Raw genomic sequence first — 20,561 nt, 5'->3', positions numbered from 1 at the left:
GATGTGCAGGATTCATTGGATTAAGATCAAGTGGCACACAGACCTGTATTGGGTGGTGAGGAGTGTTCTTGTTTTTGGACATAAATATTGGTTGTCTACTGTGTCTGCTGTTTATTTGCATTGTTGTTTGTCTGCATTGTGATAGGTAAGCACTGATAACAGGGGAAGCCTACTACAATATGCAAAAGAAAGGGTAGTGGAGCTCACTATACTGTATCGTACCTGAGGTCAATGGTCAACCCAGTACCAAGGGTAAAAAATGCAAAGGGTAAAAAATGCAAGGTATGGTGGGCACTGCCACCTTCAAAGGAGCCAGGAACCTTCTACCATTAGACTGAATGTAAGGGACTTAAAGGGGTACGCCGGAAAAAATCTTTTTCTTTTAAATCAACTGGTTTCAGAAAGTTATGCAGATTTGTAATTTACTTCTATTTAAAAATCTCCAGTCCTCCAGTACTTATCAGCTGCTGTATGTCCTGCAGGAAGTGGTGTATTCTTTTCAGTCTGACACAGTGCTCTCTGCTGCCACCTGTGTAGCAAATCCCTTTAGAAAACCTCTCCTTCTCTGGACAGTTCCCGACATGGACAGTGGTGGCAGCAGAGAGCACTGTGCCAGACTGAAAAGAATACACCACTTCCTGCAGGACATACAGCAGCTGATAAGTGCTGGAAGACGTGAGATTTTTAAATAGAAGTAAATTACCAATCTATATAACTTTCTGAAACCAGAAGATTTTTTGCTGAAGTACCCCTTTAACTCCAGTTAGACCTTAGGTTAGCTAGAGTTCTGTTCTGTAACAAACAGAGATGAATAAATCTCGTGCGCGCTCAGGTTTGTCTGAACACGATTGTGCATCATTATTTTTTTTGGTGGCTGCAGAAGTTGGAAGCAGGCCTAAGGCTGCCTGAAAAACATGGATACAGCCATAGGCCATAGGCTGTATCTATGTTTTCCCGGACTCCCTAGGGCTGCATCCAACTTCTGCAGCCACCAGTATTCAAATGCTGCACAATCGGGTCCGGACAAACCTGAGCGCGCTCGAGATTCATTCTTCTATAGTAACAAATAGTACCCACATAATGCAGTCATATAGGGGGAGATTTATTAAACATGGTGTAAAGTGAAACTGGCTCAGCTTCCCCTAGCAACCAGTCAGATTCCACCTTTTATTTTCCAAAGAGTCTGTGAGGAATGAAAGGTGGAATCTGATTGGTTGCTAGGGGCGACTGAGCCAGTTTCACTTTACACCATGTTTGATAAATCTCCCCCCGTAGTGTACAAATAACACTACCCAATGAATCGTCAGGGTGCATGCTCCTGGTAACCTGCTGACAGAACAGTCCATATACTATTCATGCACAAGAGCGCTTTGCTTTCTGTGTCCTGGCTACTAAGCAGGTCCAAGGTGATTATAAACTGCATGGCATGGGCATGTAATTTAATGACTTTTTAGTGACTTTTTTCCCCAATTTTCCATTTTTCTATCTATATTATAAAATAACCCCGAGATCTTGCAGTTTTCGTTCTCACCACTGGGGCTAAAACTAAAAGCTGAGACTTCCTGTTGTGTCTGTGGTGATAAGAGGAGGCTGCTGTAAAGTGATCTGTACAGCATTGCAGCGTCATGTGACACCAGTAAGTACCGGGGTCTACTGGAAAACCATCCTGATCATTCTCACTCATCTGTATCTATGTGTAGAAGAGTTTCTGAAGGGGCCGGACACAGCATACAGACATAGGCAGGAGCGGTGCCGTTATAAAAACCAGGCCTTTTTAATCTAAAATATTCCCATTTCCAGGAGCAAAAAGATGAGAATTCTGTATTGCTTACATGTAAACTTACCCTGCCGCTCTTGTGTCTCACTTGTTCTCTATCAGAATTTCTAGTGTGATAGATAATAAGTTAGTGATATAGCATCAAGGTGAGAAGCCCTGCTCCTGCCAGCCATCAGTATCTCTAATATGACAAAGACCCATTCATAGAGCACATAGGCTGAAGAAGAGCTCATAGGCTGATAAGGTCATAGGCAGGGGCGGTCTTGGCATTTCTGGGGCCCCAAGCGAAGTTATGTCTGCCCCCCCCCTCCCCCCCCTCAACATGCGTTCCAAAACAATAGACCGCTGTGTGTTGCCCCCAGTAGTATATACCCCTTGTGCGCTACCGCCAGTAATATATACTCCTTGTGTGCTGCCCCCAATAGTATATAGCCCTTTTGTCCTGCCCCCAGTAGTATATACCCCTTGTTTGCTTCCCCCAGTAGTATATAGACCCCTTTGTGTTCCCCCAGTTATAGCCCCCCGTGTGCTCCCCCAGAAGTATATAGACCTCCTGTGTGCTGCCCCAGTTGTATATAGACCCCCTGTGTGCTCCCCCACTAGTATATAGGCCCCCTGTGTGCTCCCTCAGGGGTATTTAGCCCCCCTGTGTGCTCCCCCACTTGGATATAGACCCCCTGTGTGCTCCTCCTGTAGTATATAAACCCCCTGTGTGGTTCCCCCAGTAGTATATAGACCCACTGGGTGCCCCACCAGTATTATATAGACCCCTTGTGTGCTGCCCCAGTAGTATACAGACCCCTGTGTGCTCCCCCAGTTATATATAGACCACCTGTGTACCTCACAATTAGTATATAGACCCCCTGTATGTTCCTCCAGTAGTATATAGACCCCCTGTGGGCCCCACCAGTAGTATATAGACCCCTGTATGCTACCCCAGTGGTATATAGCCCCCCTGTGTGCTCCCCCACTTGGATATAGACCTCCTGTGTGCTCTCCAAGTTGTATATAGACCCCATTCTGCTGCCCCAAGTAGTATATAGACCCCCTGTGTGCTGCCCCCAGTAGTATATAGACCCCTCTGTGAAGCCCCAGTAGTCTATAGCCCCCCTGTGTGCTCCCCCAGTTATATATAGCCCCCCTGTGTTTTCCCCCTGTTATATAGCCCCCCTGTGTGCTCCCCCCATTTATATAGACCCCCGATGTGCGCTCCCCCAGTTAAACAGACCCCTGTGTGCTCCCCCTCCCATATAGTATATAACACAATAAAACAAACACTTATACTCACCTGGGTCCGGGCGTCTCCTCTTCTCTTCACTCTTGTGGCAGCAGGAATAGTTTTCCCTGCGATCACAAGAGGCCGCACTCCCCTTGTCCTGGCGCCGATGCTCCAGTGATGTCACTGGAGCGCCGGCACCACAAGGACAAAGCTGCCACTTGTGACCGCAGGGAAAATCCTTCCTGCGGCCACAAGAGTGACTGACAGGAAGGGAGCCAATGTCTCCCGCCCTGTCAGTGCTGCTGCATGTAACTCTGAGCGCTCATTACGAGTGCTCATAGAAACAGTTCAGATTGCAGCAGCGCGTGGGGCAGCGGCCCTGTCCTGCGGTCTTGTACACAAGAGCAGGGCGTGGGGCCCCCCTGGATGTTGGGGGCCCCAAGCGATCGCTTGGGGTGCTTGGTGCCAAAGACCGTTACTGGTCATAGGCAGTGGAATTTGGCTTGCTTCAAGGGTCATGGTCACCTTCTATTCTTTAAAGTGACTGTTTCTTGAAGAAAAAGAACTGCAAATGTTAAAAAAGAAAAAAGAAAAAAAAAGACTGATAAAACACTAACTTCTTACCTTTGTCAAACCCTTCTGATCAGCTTTTCCTTGCTATAGGGATGGCCACACTGCTTTCCATGCTCCTGATTGGCACCTAGCATTGACCTACCTATGCAGTAATATGTAATGTTGCAAATACAAAAACAGGTTAAAAATTTTTTGCACCATGACCATCAACAGCAATTTAGAGAGTGACGATTTTACTCAAAGGTGGCATTGTTCTTTAAGGGGTAGTGCGGCGCTAAACTTTAATTCACAAAATAACACACATTACAAAGTTATACAACTTTGTAATGTGTGTTATGTATGTCAATGGCCCCCTTCCCCGTTGTTCCCCTCCACCCACGCTAGACCCGGAAGTGTAGTGCATTATACATACCGCATTCGTGTTAACCCCTGTCTGCCATCTTGTGACAATGATGTTATCTTCGGGAGGCCGGCTGCACCGCTCCAGCCGTCCCTCATACTAGCCCCCCTCTGGCGCATCATCAGCTGCTCAGCCGCGATTGGCTGAGAATAACTGTGCCCAGCCAATCTTGCCTTTCCCATGCATGTCTATGAGGACACTGGTTGGAATTGGTTGGAGTACCTCTTTAATTTAGTTGTTCCATTAGTTGTATTATTTGTAAATTAGTCCTAAGTAGTCCTCATTCAAAATATGGAGCCGATTTGTATTTCAAGCTCCTATGTAGGCCCACTGTATATACCTCTATGGTTACTCCATATTACACATAGCCTTCTTTATTAGCCTACTAAAAACATCTTGGCAAGATGTAGCGGACAGATTGAATGGAGTATGACTACAGCACCAGACTACACAGGGCTTGTTTGTAGTCTGTTACCATGGAGACACATCAGATCTAATTAAAACTATTAGCAAAGTAGTTCACTTTCAGTTTAGATGCATTGGAAAAATGGCTGCACGGCTGGCATAAATCTCACAAACGCGATAGTTTCCTCGTTTCTATCGTGTGGACGATGACATAGATGTGCTATTATATTTATTACTGTAATTGCTTACACCAGGAAACCAGAGCAGAGTACACAGACATCAAGGACAAGGGATTCTGAGCTCTTCAATTAGATCAGTTGCCTATCATTTGTTTCTTCTCTTCCTGGTGGAACGATGTAGAACAAATCATTCAAATGTTTTTTTTCAATTATATTTGATCAAATCCGGTTTACTCGGCTATATTAGATAACACTAAACTGAGGGAAGGAATAAAGAGAGAACCAGCACGCTGCCGTGCACACATGGCTGATGCTGCTTATTCACCAATGGGTCTGTGGATCAGCTGGGGGGGCACATCCTGAATACTCTATAGTATGTGCATTCTAGGTGCTTCCTATTATATTCTCATGGGGAGTGACATGGATGCTGATTGAATATCTATCAAGACAGGAAGGGACTGAGATTGGCCATTGGGCTGTGTCTGGTACTCACTTCAATGGGGACTGATTGTAGTACCAGACAATGCCTATGGAAAAAGTGGCGCTATTCGCAAGGGGAAAAAAAACTTTTTTTTTTTTTAATCCCTTTAACCAAAGGTCCTATCCTATGTTATATTTTCTATATATCCATCAGATGCTGGAATGTAGCTGGCTCTGTAGAAGATGAAAGGGAAGATTTCATTCATTTATATAAATTATAAACTTTACTGTACTTTATGAAGAGGAAATTGACATAGATTGGGACAGTGCTTTGTATGAGCAAACAAAAAGTTTTCTAGATACCTGTCTATAATAGTACATGTGCAGCTTGTCCTATGGTACCATAAATCGCTTTCTTCTGCTTGCCTCTGGGCCAGTTGTTGGCAGACCTCCATTGCTGCCATCAGTACAGCATAAGACATCATTTTCATTTAGCAATGGATAGCCAAGGAACAAGCTTCAACTAATTTATTTCTAACTTAAAAAATACATTAAAGTGGTGTTGTTATGGGATTTCAATAGAATATTCCATAACATTAGAATAGGTGAAAGTCTGACTTCTAGAACACTTCAGATCCTAAGAATAAAGGAGTAATGCTGCCATGCAGGGAACTGTACTTAAAGGGGTTATCCAGGTAACAAAAACAATAATCTGAACGATCCCCCTTCCAACTACCACCCTATGTCTAATATACTGTACATGTGGAATCTATGTCTTGCACCCTTTCCCTGTTTTTCCCCTCAGACTTTTCCACTCTGGATGTCTAAAATCATCTTCTCTGTGTCCACTCTGACAACAAGGTGCTCCCTCTTCCCCCCTCTCTTTGTAGTCACAGGACATGTGATCTCCTCTCTGGGGGCCGGGTTAGCTGTCTATTGACTTGGTAACCCGGCCCCTAGGAGACATCATCTGCACCTGTTCACTGCTAGTGGAAGTAAAAGTGCCGCTTCCATAGACTTACATGTGTCCCTTGGTTTCTGTAATATGAAAAGTGCTATCTCTGCTTGCTGTCCATGAGTTCAGGCATATGTACCTGTCTTTGTGTCACAGCTCTATGTATTGTAAGTGTTATGGATGTTCTTAGAGTCTGCATGGAACTAGAATGTTTTCATTCACAGTCAGCAAGCAGAGATCTAAGCCCCCAGTAAACAGATGCCTGTTATGCAGCACATAGCTGCACCATGTGTATGTCAGCTGTGCTACACCATGGGTTCATCAGCTCGTATGGAGTACATACTGGGGTGATGTAATGCAAAATTGGAGAAAAAAACAGCCCTGTGTTTACTGTGCAATAGTAATGACAGCAGTCGGCAGGAAAGAACGCTAAGGGGGCAAGTATGCAAATGGACCAATCAGGGAGATGCATGATGGGAAATTTAGTTTTCTGGTTGGCGACATCTTGGATATAGATCGGCTTTTAGAAAAACTTGTAACCCAGGAATGGCAGCAGCTGGAAAGACAGGAGATGTCTCAAAATACTCAGGGAGACTTGCTGAGTAAGACCAACCAGGTTTAGAAGCATTTCATTTTTTAGCTGTTAGGTGGATAACCCCTTTAAGTGTATGGAGCCGCATTGGTTGTTCTCTGCCCAGCATGTGGGTTGGTTATTACTTTCAGAGGTAGTGATGCTGGGCAGCTGCAGTAGGTAAGGGGACACACTGCCAACCTAAAGGCAGCAAGAAGTTTCCTTATGTCTATTGCATTATGGGTAAAGGACTGAAGTAATGACACACAAACTAGTGGATTGTTATATAGTCATAAGCGGAATAGTCTGTGATGAACCATTGGAGAATTAGTACCCCATAGATGGTTTTTGCATATGGGCCCTCTGGTTTCTATATCTGTTCCTGGCTGTATTGCAGGAAAAACTATACAGAAGCCATATCGCTTAACTAGAGCTGCAGCCTCCTGATTCTGAGGGCTGTAATAAAGTGTTATGACATCACTCTCCATGGTGGGAAAACTCATTTAAAGTGGTTATCCGGGGACTTTTTACAAAGCAAATAAAAAATAAAGCATACTTACCTGCCCTGATCCCCTGCCGCTGCCATTCCAACAACGACCAGGTCCCAGTGCTCCCTGCTTCCTCCTGGTGCACCGACCCTGCAGGAAATGCCCGATCAATGGCTGAGGCTGGTCACTGATGATTGACGTTCATCCACTGTTGCCAGAGGAATCCAAGAGCAGACTACATACTGCTGTTTATGGCAATCTCTATTCTTTCAATGGAGTCATATAAAGCTCTGGTTTTTCACAGGGTTGGCATCAGCACTGGGCAAACTTAGGCAGACTGCAATGGGCAATGAGTGTGGACCCCCTGTGCTGACTATCCAGTCTGAATTGGGCCACTCTAGAAGGTATAGGGAGCCCCTTGTTTTCACCCTCAACCCCCATACACAAATGTGGACTTCAACACTATGGACTACCAGATCACTAAATCTGAGGCTAGGTTCACACTGCGTTTTTTGCTGTCCATATAACATGTACATTGAAAGGGAAAAAAATGGATGCCATAACGAATGGTGAAAACTAATACTCTTTTATGCCATATTACAGAATCTGTTTTCAATTGACTTACACAAAAAGATCGTCGACCACGTTTTTTTCTATGTTAAAATTAAATGTACTGAAATGAAAACAGTCATGTGGATGGGAAAACGTAGTATGGACCCAGCCTAAGAGTAGTGGGAACTGGGTGTAAAGCGCTGGGGCCAAGCAGAAACAGGTCCGAGTTCAGGCCAAGGTTGTGGCCATAGTAGCCTAGTCAGACCAAATGATCATTGGGTCCATGATCCAAAGTCTGGGTCGTACACAAGAGGAGCAATGATGTACAGAGGATTAGGGTATGTGCACACTATGGAACCCAGGCGGATCACCTGCAGCGGATTCTGCAACTCAGAATCTGCACGGATGATCGGCCTGGGTTCCATAGTGTACACATACCCTTAGGTAGAGACTGAGTGAGGAAGCAAGCTGGGGTCAAACTCTGTCTTGTGGTAACTGGCTGGGGAACAGATCTACCCTATGAGCAGCAGAGTGTTAAACAGAGGTGGCAGGAGAAGAAGTACAGATAAATAGGTCCATGATGGTAGACAGGAATCCAGGCTCGGACTGGCCTACAGGGGAATCTCCCGGTGGGCCCTACCCATTGGTGGGCCCCTGAGCAGGAGGTCTGCATCCCTGTTTAGCAGCTTCAGGATGACATATAATCCCCCAGTTAGTTTCATTGGACTTCACCTTTCAAGAAACTTAAGTGGACGGCTGTGCTGTTTGCATAAAGCAGGGATGGGGAACCTTCGTCCCTTTAGCAGTTGCCTTCAGCTGTCCGGGCATGATGGAAATTGTAGTTTTGCAACAGCTGAAAGGCCGAAGGTTCCCCATCCCTGGCATAGAGTGTTTAACCAGTTACTAACAGTGAGCGAGCATTGCCGGTCACATACACAGCACTGTGCAAAGTCGCTATAGTAATGTGAAAGGTTATCTGGTGTATGTAGGGTGGGCCCCTAGAATAAAATATTCCCTGGTGGGCTCAAGGAACCCCAGTCCAACACTGCAGGAATCCACCAAACTCTGCCTCCTATGGGCTTTTTGTACACTTGACGCCACTTCTTGGATACATTTCCAAGAACTCCCCACCTGCTCTGTTATAACAGTAATAGGGGATTTTAGGCTTATCAAGTCACCAGCAGGGCATAAAGATCACAGTCGCATCAAGGCCCTAGTACCTTAAATGGCCCAAAGGCCCCTCTGCCACAAAGGAAAACCTTAGTATTATAAAGAGCACATGGCACACTACATCTAACTCACCTATAATGTTTCTCTATATTTACTCTGCAACGGTATATCCATAGAAACAATAAGTCATCTATTTAACCTGCTATGCATGAAACAACCAGCAGGTGGCAGTGTTGTACTCAATCCTCCAGTAAGGATGAGGTCATTGCTGAAGTAAATAAGATTTGGGTCATATTTAATGACAATGTCTCTTTAATGTCCAGCAATCAATCATCATAAATGAAGAGCAGTGTGTTCCACAGGATATTAGTATTATCTTCCATTTCTAATAGAAGCAGAGTCTATTCTTCCTCTGAGGATTCGTAGAGCAGCACAGGCCGCAGCAAAGACGACGTCCACTTTCATCCTCCATCCAGGACAGTCTGCACATACCCTCCTGCAGCTTTTTATTAGGAAAAATCAAGTTCTTGTCCTTAAAAATGCATCTTTTTCATAGGCGTTATTCACACTATAGGTGGACAGTCGTGTCATTTAGGATATAAGCTATGACTTGGATAGTGTACAACACTAAGCATCTCAATCAGATCCCAAAATATGAAGAAAAAGATCTGTATTTTCCAGCTTGTCTGCTCAAGACATAAAGAGAGACGGAAATACCTTAGCCGGCAGCTGGTAAAATCTTCAATATCTCCCTGAATGAAGAGACAGCTTGCTTTAAAGGGAATGCTGTATTCTCTTAAAGGGGTACTCCAGCGAATTTGTTTTATTTTTCAAATCAACTGGTTTCAGAAAGTGTAAATTATTTCTATTTAAAAATCTGGAGTCTTCCAGTACTTATCAGCAGCTGTATGTCCTGCAGGAAGTGGTGGATTATTTCCAGTCTAACACAGTGCTCTCTGCTGCCTCCCCTGTCAGTCCACAGCAGGAAATATTTTCTGTTTCAACATATTTTATTAAAGTGTCACTGTCATTTACATTTTTTTGGGCAGAAATCAATAGTACAGGCGATTATAAGAAACTTTGTAATTGTAATTAACAGAAAAATGCATTTTTATCATGAGAAAGCAGTTTGAAGCTCTCTCCCCTGTCTTCATTGTTCTCTATGGAGAGGGGAGAGGTGGAGGGAGATGAGGCACCAAAACAGGACAACAAAGAGTTAATTTACAGCTATATCACTGGGCTATCTCCTCTGACAATCAGCACTGACCTCTCTGACCTCTGAATAGCATCTTTCACACAAGTCCCGCTGTGTATTCCTTTGTTCTCTGCTCTCTGCTGCCGACTAATCTCCCTCCTCCCCTCTCCATAGGTTACACAGGGCCCGACTGATGTAAAAGAGTCAAGATTTCCTGATAATAGGCAGTGAATGGAAAAGAGGAGGGAGGGGGGGGGACCTGGGGAAAGTCTTTTTGAATGCAGATAATGGCATATTTGCCTAATAAACCCTATTACAAAGTTTCTTAAAATCGCCTGGACTATTGATTTCTGCAAAAAAAAAAAAAAAAATTAAAACGACAGTGACTCTTTAAAGTTTTTCAATAAGTTCTTTTCAAGAACAGAAATACAAAAGTATAACAAGTTACACAAATGAGGATAAACAATCAAATAAAGCATGAAAAATAACATTTCAAATGAATTACTCATAACAGGTGGAGCCAGTCTTTGAAATGTGTTCATATTTATGTAATCGTAAAACAGTACAAAAAGTCAAGGTGAAAAGTATGAACTAGACGTCCACAGTGACCACATCTCTCAGAATTTTTTAACAGAATTATTGCCAAAGGCTATGGTCTCCTTGTATTTCCAAGTGGCATTTACCTCTTGAACTAGATTTAACAATAGTTGCGATTGTCGTAATGAAACAAAACAATGACAGTTCCTGACATGGACAGAGGTGGCAGCAGAGAGCACTACTACATCAAGCTGAAAAGAAAACACCACTTCCTGCAGGACATACAGCAGCTGATAAGTACTGGAAGACTGGAGATTTTTTAATAGAAGTAAATTACAAATCTCTCCCACTTTCTGGCAACGGTTGATCTGAAAGAAAAAGATTTTTGCTGCAGTACCCCTTTAAAGAGGTATCCCCCCCTAACCAACAATGGGAGGTGATCCAGTACAGAATAGCCTAAAAGTAGGTGGACAGTATGTGTAATATGGTTATAAAGGGGGAGATTTATCAAACACGGAGTAAAGTGAAACTGGCTCAGTTGCCCCTAGCAACCAATCAGATTCCACCTTTCATTTTCCAAAGAGTCTGTGAGGAATGAAAGGCGGAATCTTTCACTTTACACCATGTTTGATAAATCTCCCCTTCATAACCCTATTACACATACTGTCCACCTACTTCTGGACCACCCTGTATATACTGTGTGCACGGTACATATGTTTGTGGATGATCATCGATTGTAGCTCCTATAGTTATGGTTAGTAAGGGTGAAGGTTCACACAAGGTAAGGCTGGGTTCACAGTACGTTTCTGCAATCCGTTTTTTGCAAGGTTGACTACGTTTTTGTGTACGTTTAAAAAAAAAAACGGATCCGTTTTTATAATTGAATTCAATGGAAAAACGGATCAAAACGGATGCACACACATCCATGTTTTGCAAAAAAAAAAAAAAACAGATGAAAAAAACTGATTGTAAAAACGTAGTGTGAACCCAGCCTAATATAATGATAAGAAAGCACAATGAAAGCCGCCAGAAGCCGCGCAGATCATTTGTGATATAGTCCATAGTGGTAAATATGGAGGACGCATTGTGCTGCAAGCAGAGACACTTGACCTACAGTCTCCAAGTCAGTGGTTTTATAATGGTGGGAGTAGCGGGAGGGGCCCTGATGCTTGAGATAATGCATGGGTATTACAGGTAGGGGGCGCTGTAACTATTCTTTCACTGGGAAGTTTTAATGTTACAGTTCTGGGTATAATCTTTGGTATCCTATAAGGATACTTTGACATGTACTTAAAGGAGAAGCCCCAACAAATTAAAGTCAGGAAGCCAGGGGGTGCGGAAAAATAATAAACCAAGTAAAGTTACCTCCCGCTCCCAGGTCCCACTGACCACAGCCAGTCGTCATTTTCCAGTTGCAATGTCACATACACAGCTGAGCGATTATCCACTTATCCTACACTCTCTGGAGTACCCCTTTAATTGCATCTGACTGTACCCTTAGTATTACAGTGCATGTGAGTACTTACATCTTGTAGTGCTGAGCAGACATGCCGAACTGTTCAGGTTCGGTAACGTTCTCTACCAGAATGCACGGCATTTGACTCCTGGTGGTTGGAGAGGTTGGATGTTACCCTAGGGCTGCCAGGAAAATATGGATACAGCCTATGGCCTATAGCTGTGTCCATGTTTTCCAGGACTCCCTAGGGAGGCATCCAACTTCTCCAACCACCAGGAGTCAAATGCTGGTTTGGATAATGTTACCGAACCCAAACAGCTCGGCATGTCTGCTCAACACTAGCAGAAAGGGCTCTTGTGTGTTCATTTTCCTATCACTGACTTCTAAGGGCCCTATTACACGGTTCAATTATCATGCGAAAAATCGTTATATCGTTTGAATTTAAACGATAATCGTTCTGTGTAATTGCAGGCAACAATCGAAAAATCGTTCGTGTGTCGATGATCGTTGATTTAGATCTGAACCTAAAATCATTGTTAATCGTTCGCTGTAATTCCACATTCGTTCACTGTAGTTCCGCATTTGTTCACTAATTGTTCAGTGTAATTGCACATTGTCCATTGTTTTACTGGGATCAGATGGAGTAAACGATCGTAGTAACAATCACAATAACGATCGTAGTAACGACTATGGTTCTGTGTAATATGGTGAATATTTTCAGGTTAACGCTAGTTATCGTTAGTCGTTGATTGTTAAAAATCGCTTTGTGTAATAGGACCCTAAGTCTTTGCCAGTAATCTCCAACTATAAATGTGTTATTATAATAGTCGTGGCTTCCCCCTTTTCTATTTTTGTTCCCTATTCTCATACAAGAAATAGCATTAGGACCATTTTTAGGAATGCTCGCTATTACTGGCTATGCTGGTTTGCATGTATTGTGCTTAGCATTCAGGGAAATTAAAGCGGCAGTAAATGAAATATTACAGTATGCAGTAAGCTCTAAAGCTCCCCCTAGTGGAGGAAAACGGAGCTCCCCCCCCCCCCAAAAAAAAAAAAAAAAAAAAAAAGAAAACTACATGAAATAAAATCTGACGACGAAAAACAAGTATTAATCCTTAACCCCTTAAGGACATAGCCAATTTCCATGTTTGAGCTTTCGTTTTTCTCCTTGTGCTTAAAAGGCCGTGACACTTGCATTTTTTCACCTAGAAAAAAAGTACACTGCATAAAGTACTCTGCAAAACCAGAAAAAAAATTTAATGTGTGGTAAAATTGGAAAGAAAAAACAATTTTTTAAAAAAAAATTTGGGTAGGTTTCGTGTTTACGCCGTTTGCCCTAAGGTAAAACTGACTTGTTATATATGTTCCTCAAGTTGTTACGATTACAATGCTATGTAACTTGCATAACTTTTATTTTATTTGATGGCTTTTAAAAAATTAAAACCTTTTTTTTTTTTTTAATTATATGTTCCTTAAAATTGCTCTATTACCAGGCTTAAAGCGCTTTTGTTCTTTTGTCTATGGGGCTGTGTGACGTGTCATTTTTTGTGAGCCATGATGTGTACTTTCTATCGCATATGCGACTTTTTGATCGCTTTTTATTACAATGTTTCTGGATTTCTCGTTCCTGTGATCAGCCATGGTCTGAACCAGTGTCAGGCTGTGTTATCTGGGGCCCACCAGAGGAAATGATCCTGGGAGCCCACCAATGATGATCCAGTGAGACACAACATGTCAATTAGTGTTGCTAATGTGGTGTTGTGTCGGAGGATTGGCCGGTCACTTGCTAGGTGGTGAAGTGTGATGCCACTCCGATGTTGGTTGGCCGAGATACAGCCAGACCTTAGGATGTTACTTTGTGATGGCAGTGACGGTTGGGCACACAGGTGTAATGGCAGTGACGGTTGGGCACACAGGGGTGATGGCACACCTGCTTTTATTTTAGAAGGCCAGCTGTATCTTTTGTCAGTGTCCTGCTGGGCTGCTACGGGGTCCCTTGGGATGATATCACGGATGGCCAGAGCAGTGTAGTGACTATTGGAACTGCTACCCACAGAAAGGGGAAGTGTCCCAAGAATGTGGTGAATACTGTGTCGGTGTGAGATGAAGAATCACAGAGTCTCTTTAACATAAATAATCTGTTGTTTACTTGAAAAGGTACTTGGTGCATTAAGTTATACAGCTTTGCTTTGACAAGGTATATTACACTTGATAGTTCCCTTGATAAGACACTTGATAACACTTGTAGACAAATATTTGACAATACAGCAACCAGTTCTGTGATAGGAATGTAGTAGAGAATACAGTCGTGCCTCATTACCTGGGATGAGTGGAATGCTGAGGATTTCCTGCTGACAACCGCACTGCGAGATAGAGTTTATAGGCCTTAGCAACTTTGCTCTATCCGGATCAGTTCCTAGCTTACTGCTGTCTGTGGATACTGTCCTGCTCTGTGACTCTCCTAGTCCACAGCGTGGTTTGAGGTTGTCTCTGACTTGTCCTCTCTTGTTAAGGGTTTAACACTGCATAGTGTCGGGTAACGTTACTGAGAAGAAAACTGTTAGCTGTTTCTCATTTTGCTTCCTACCCATACAGGGTTCTGACTAAGACTGACCTACTCTTCCTGTCTCCCAAGTGACTTCCTTCCTCAGCGTATCTAAAGTGTGCTGTGAGTGGGTGAAGAGTGCAAATAGAAGAAGCAAAGAGAGAGTTGAGAAAAAAGAACAGAATTCCATAGGTTCGCAGATCCATGTCACATACAAACAAACAATAACCCTTTACATACTTCAGCCGTGCAGCATCTGAATACATATATCGAAAACAGCGACATCTAGTGGCGAAACTTTATCACTACTCATCACCACTTGTGTACGATAAGTACAGGCTTTTTGGAAGGGTGTAACCAATAGCAACACCTGTGGTAGGACACATAACATTCACATAATGACATGGTGCTAATCTTATAGGTCTTAAAGACATTGGACTTGGGCCAAATTTATAAGTGCTGTCTTAAAGCGGTATACCCATCTAAACTAACATAGTAAAAACATAGTTAAAAGGTTCATAAAGTCAAATATGTTTGCAAATGCATTTATTTAGCAAACTTGTCTCCTTCCTCCTACTGAACAAGGTCGGTGCCCATGAAGTGTCACACAACACCACTCAATAGCTTAGGAAAAAGTGTAAACTAGAGATGGAGACGTATACAAGTTATATAATGGCCATAACTAGTGCTACTCCTCATGTGCACACATGGCAGCTTGTCCTGGAAAGTCACCTGAACCTAAAGTGCTGACATTGTTTTAGGACATTAGCTAGCAGGACAAGTCATATAGGAGCCTGTACACAGAAAAGCTTCAAGGTTTATAAAACACTAATACAAATCATATTTCCTGCAAACGTCATAGCAGAAAACCAAAAACCACAAGGTGCTCAGGATCTATAAATAAAAAAAAAAATGCTATAGCTACAGACAACTACAGACACCAACACAATTCATAATATATACTACACAGTATATATACACACACCATCATCTATATAAATCTACAATATAGCTATATATACCCCAACCAGACCACTGCTTTTAGAGCAGAGCGGTGGTCAGTCACCTAGACAATGAACTGTTAACAATGGGAGGAAAAGAGCAGCATATCAGGAGAAGAAGGCAGGTTTGCTAGTGAATGTATTTGCACAAAAATTCACCTGGATGAGTCCTACATGTATAACTATATTAGCTGAGATGAGGATATACCCCTTTAAAATATCTACCTACACCATACATATATCAGGTGGAGCATTTTGGGTAATGGATGATGACACTTGCAGATATATGTTGCTCTACAAACAGTTTAGGGCCTACAATGTGCATAGCTGGTATGATGGTGTGGTAGCTGAGTGGGTCTAGGGTCACTTGGGCACTTGTCATGATAGCCCGGAGTGGTATAGAACCCACTCGCCCTGTCAGGGTAGTACAAGCCCCAATGCTAGTTACCTTGTCTAAGCAGACTTCCAAGACTTCCCGGTCATCCTGCACTGCGCAGTAGAATACCTAGTCTCTAAGTAACTTTGCTCCACTGGGGTCAGTTCCTGTGACTCCTAGGTAACTGCTCTGCACGTTTTAGAGAGGTTCCTGGCGTGGACAAGGTGATCCTGGTGTAGCTGCTTTCCCCTGTCCACTTTCTAGCACTGCATAGTTGATGTGTCTGGCATAAGAAAAATCTGTATCTTGCTTGCTTCCTCACACACTGTCTCTAGACAGACTGGCCAACTGTTCCCATTAGGAGCTAACTCCTTCCTACAGGGGTCTAACTAAACTCTCCTGTGATTGGTGGGGGCTTTGTGTGCAAAAGAGAAAAGATAGTGGATAGGAAACTCCAGAAACTGGAGGGAAAGCACCTGTGAATGGACAAGATAGTACATGTGACGTACAAACTGTTAACCCTTTAGTTCCTTCAGCTGTGCATAGGAGACAACAAGTGCTTTTAGTGACACCTAGTGGGGAAAACACTAACTGCAGTGGATACTTCATCCCCACTTGTGTGAACCCAAGGGAGTTATCTTACTCAGGTGCAATAAGACTTAGGGGCCCGTACCGAGTCACTACAAATGTCCTTCTAAGTGTTTCTTATACTGAGCTTTCTGGGCAGTATATAGTTTTAATAAGGGACCCTATATATGACAGATGCCACTAAGTGGGTATATGTAGGTATACTTCAAAGGTACACATTGGAGGAATGCTGTGGTAGGTGGGGCAACGACTATATACTGTAGTGCAACATATTTTTGTAATGGACTAGTGGCGTTCACGTCCCCCTTACAAGTTGAACATGCATGCAATGAGGATACAGCTAGGGACAACAAAAAAAAAACAGTCATATGGGTAAATCACATACCCACCATCATCGATGAACATAGAGACCATGGCTATGCATTGTTTGTATACCCCATGCATGAGTAGTTTGGGCTCAATTACTTAATGGTAACTGCAGAATAGTATACCATTCCTCTGTTATTTCCCCTAATATTTATAAATACATTGACACCTTCCCTATATATTTCCCTATACAGTCTGGCATGTGAGTCTATATAAACTTACCATAAACACCTAGTTGTCAATTCATTTCATACATTTGTAGGAGGAATCAAAAAGCAATGACACAACACAGAGGTCTAAGAAAAGGTGCCCCCTAAGTGTTATTTCAGGGGAAAACAGACATGTCAGGTCCTCTTTAAGGCATATGGATGTAATCAAAAGGATTCCTCCTGTCAGGAACCGCCCTCAGCTAGAATGGAGAGCTACTGCATAGAGGTGTCCATAGCTTCTCCCACTGCTAATGGTATTTGTAGTAGAGATGAGCGAACCTGGAGCATGCTTAAATCCGAACCCGGTTTGCTCATCCCTAATTTGAAGTTTAGTGGGTTTTTTTTGCTTTTTTTTATTCATACAGGCTCAAGGTTTGGCATCAGTACAATACCACAGTATAATAATAATAATAATAATAATAATAATAATAATAATAATAATAATAATAATAATAATAATAATAAAATCAGAACTAAGAACTTAATGGGGTTATAATAAAAAAATCAAATAAACATGGATTCTTTCTGCTAAGAACAGTGCAAATGCGCATCATATTCCAGCTCAGCCCTATTCATTTCAATAGAGCAGAGCTGCAATACCGTACGCAGCCGCATACATATGAAAGGAACAGATCACTGATCTCAGGGAGACCAGCCAAACGATAACACTGCCGGCTGCTAGTGAAAGCGCTCAATGCAGTGAAATCCTAGGTGCATTGCTCCCTGGGAAACATGAATATGCAAAAGAATAGCCCGTGGAGCCTCATTGAGGAGTCTCAAAACACAGGACTAACCAGATATCCCTCCGGGAAGGACCCAGCCAAGGGGTTTTTGTGGTTTCTTTACAGGAGCCACCCCTTGGCTGGGTCCTTCCCGGGGGGATATTGGGCTAGTCCTGTGTTTTGAGACTCTTCATTGAGGCTCCACAGGCTCTTCTTATGCATACGCATAGATATGAGGCACTGTTAATTTTGTTTGTGTGTAGGATGTCACTCTAGGAGCAGCACAGACTAACGTGGACTTTATTTTTCAATTTTATTTGTTGTAGATGCAGATATAAATCAGGCCATAACATGTTTTGGTGCCGATCTAGCGTCTTACTCGGGTCCATAATATATAGGTGAAGAGGTGGATCCTTATCCGAGGAGAGCATGCCAGGAATGCTGAGCCATGCATCCACTTCCTCAGTGATGCCTACAAGGGCAGCTTGTTGCCCTCCCAGATGATTTCATTGAGGGAGTGTAAGCTTAAAGAGACACTTCTCTCGATGTGCTTCGCTCATTGGGAACTCAAATAAGCATATTCTGCTTAGTCTTATTAGGTATATATACAGTATTTTGGACCTTAAAGGAGAACTCTGGACTGGGGTGATTTTTGGCTAGCGCTGGAGCTTCGGCGGTTAGAGCATATTACTTCTTTCATTCTTCCCAGAATCACCCCAGCCTGGAGTTCCTCTTTAAGAAAATGCTAGCCTGGCCCCCAAAACTCATTAAAATTGAAAATTAAAGGGGTACTCCGAAGAAAAAAAAGGTTTTTAATTCAACTGTTGCAAGAAAGTTATGCAGATCTGTAAATTACTACTATGTAAAAAGCTCCAGTCTTCTAGAACTTATCAACTGCTGTATGTCCTGCAGGAATTGGTGTGTTCTTTCCAGTCTGAGGCTATGTTCACACAACATAAGTTCCGTGGGAATCACGGCCGTTGTTACAATGGCCGTGATTCCCACAGAACTTACGTAGTGCTGCCTTCTGAGGGAATCCCAAAGCACAGTGTATACACATAGTATACACTCCTTCCGGGACCCCTGGTGGCGCCGTAGAAAACTGACAGTGAATAGCGGCTGTAGAAAACCCTGGCAGTGCACACTATGGAGTGAGTGGCTCCGGCCGCACGCTCCATAGTGTGCTTTTGGGAGTTCTGATGTGGGCGCGCATGGATGCTCCTGCATCAGAACTAAGCAGCGCTAGAGATCATCCGGCTGGTACTGCAGTACCGGCCGGGATGATCTTTTCAGAGACCGGCCGGGTCACAGAACAGCCGGTCTCTTACAGTGTGTGAACATAGCCTGACATTGTACACTTTGCTGCCACCTCTGTCCATGTCAGGAACTGTCCAGAGCAGCAGCAAATCTCCACAGAAAACCTCTCCTGCTCTAGACAGTTCCTGTCACGGACAGAGGTGGCAGCAGAGAGCACCGTGTCAGACTGGAAAGAATATACTTTTTTAAATATAAACATATATAGGGTATATACCCGGCTTTTCCGGTTCCAGTTATCAAAGTTAAATAACACCAGCTGTTTTAGTCACAGATTTTTACATACCCTTCATTGACTGTGATGTTGTACTGAAATCAGATTTGTTTCTGTGGCACCTATGCAGGCTTATGTGTCTTTATGCGTCTCTCTTTTACCTATCCCCTACTTTATTGAACCTACCAAATTTAAGTTTGCAAAAAGGAAAGGAATATGACAAAAGGATCAGACTACACATGCTTTGTTTGTAGTCTGTTACCATGGAGACACATAGGTTTAAATACAAGCTATAGATGAAAAGGGTACCCTTTAAAGCAAGCAATACATTATAATTATAGGACATAACAGCTTTGTCTTGGTATAGCTGAGGGGAGGCTTTACAAATGGGGCCACATGATGATTGGTTATGTTTATGCGCCAAAAGATACTCATAGTAGCAGGGGGGGTCTTAAACGGTTGAAATGCCCCTTCTCTGGCCGTCTGTTTCTCTACTAGCTATCTATATATAGATTTATAAGGAAAGATTTTCTTTGTGGTCCTGGGATCTTACAGTACGAGGCCTGTTTAATACTGCATGCATTTTGTCTGTATTGTGGCCCAAACTGACAGTATTGTGATGGTGTTTGGATAGAGCATGGGTAGGGAACCTTGGCTCTCCAGCTGTTGCAAAACCACAACTCTCATCATGCCTAGACAGTCTGTCCAGCATGATGGTAGTTGTAGTTTTGCAACAGCTGGAGAGCCAAGGTTCCCTACCCCTAGTATAGAGATTATGTTTGAGGGAGAAGTCCACAGGGCTTTTCTTGGCTAGTATGCACAGAGTATTAGTCTTTTCTACAATTTCATAGAAAAGTTTTTGCAACTTTCCCTCTCACGTAACACTGTGGGTTTGCACTGTGCCAGTATACTGCTGATAGTGAACGTTCTATGAAAGTGTAGTCACCACTGTCAGCTCAAAAACAGTAGCATATGGGCAAATATTAGTAGAGAGGTCTAAGAATCCTATAGAAAAGGAGACAATGGGGTAATACTTGGGCTACTGTCACAATATGAGCCTGGCACAATTACTGGCCCATCCAACATATGTCAAAGCCGGTACCCCCCTGTGTGTGGCTGGCTTCCTGTTGACAGCTGGCCTTTCCTCTAGCTTGATATTTCGGGAGTTCCTGCTGCCTATCAATCCAGCTCCAGGATACGGTGACGCCATCAGCGTAACCCCTTAACTGCTGAACTACCCGCTTGTCAATGCTGAGGAAGCAGAAAGAGATACTGGGAATGCTACAACTTGTGGAAATGGGGAAGGAAGTGGAAGGTAGGAAAAACATC

General features: G+C 43.1%; 1 protein-coding gene across 2 annotated transcripts in view; it reads left to right on the top strand.

Moving 5' to 3' along the window:
* SEPTIN9 (septin 9) overlaps window positions 1–20,561 on the top strand; it is a 191,159-nt gene that overhangs the window by 59,786 nt on the left and 110,812 nt on the right. The gene's annotated exons all lie outside the window — the stretch shown is intronic.

Source organism: Dendropsophus ebraccatus, chromosome 14 (genome assembly GCF_027789765.1).
Source record: "Dendropsophus ebraccatus isolate aDenEbr1 chromosome 14, aDenEbr1.pat, whole genome shotgun sequence".
In the NCBI taxonomy this organism is placed as follows: Eukaryota; Metazoa; Chordata; class Amphibia; order Anura; family Hylidae; genus Dendropsophus; species Dendropsophus ebraccatus.
Note: the sequence above shows the minus strand (reverse complement) of the source record. Positions and strands in the feature narration are given on the sequence as shown.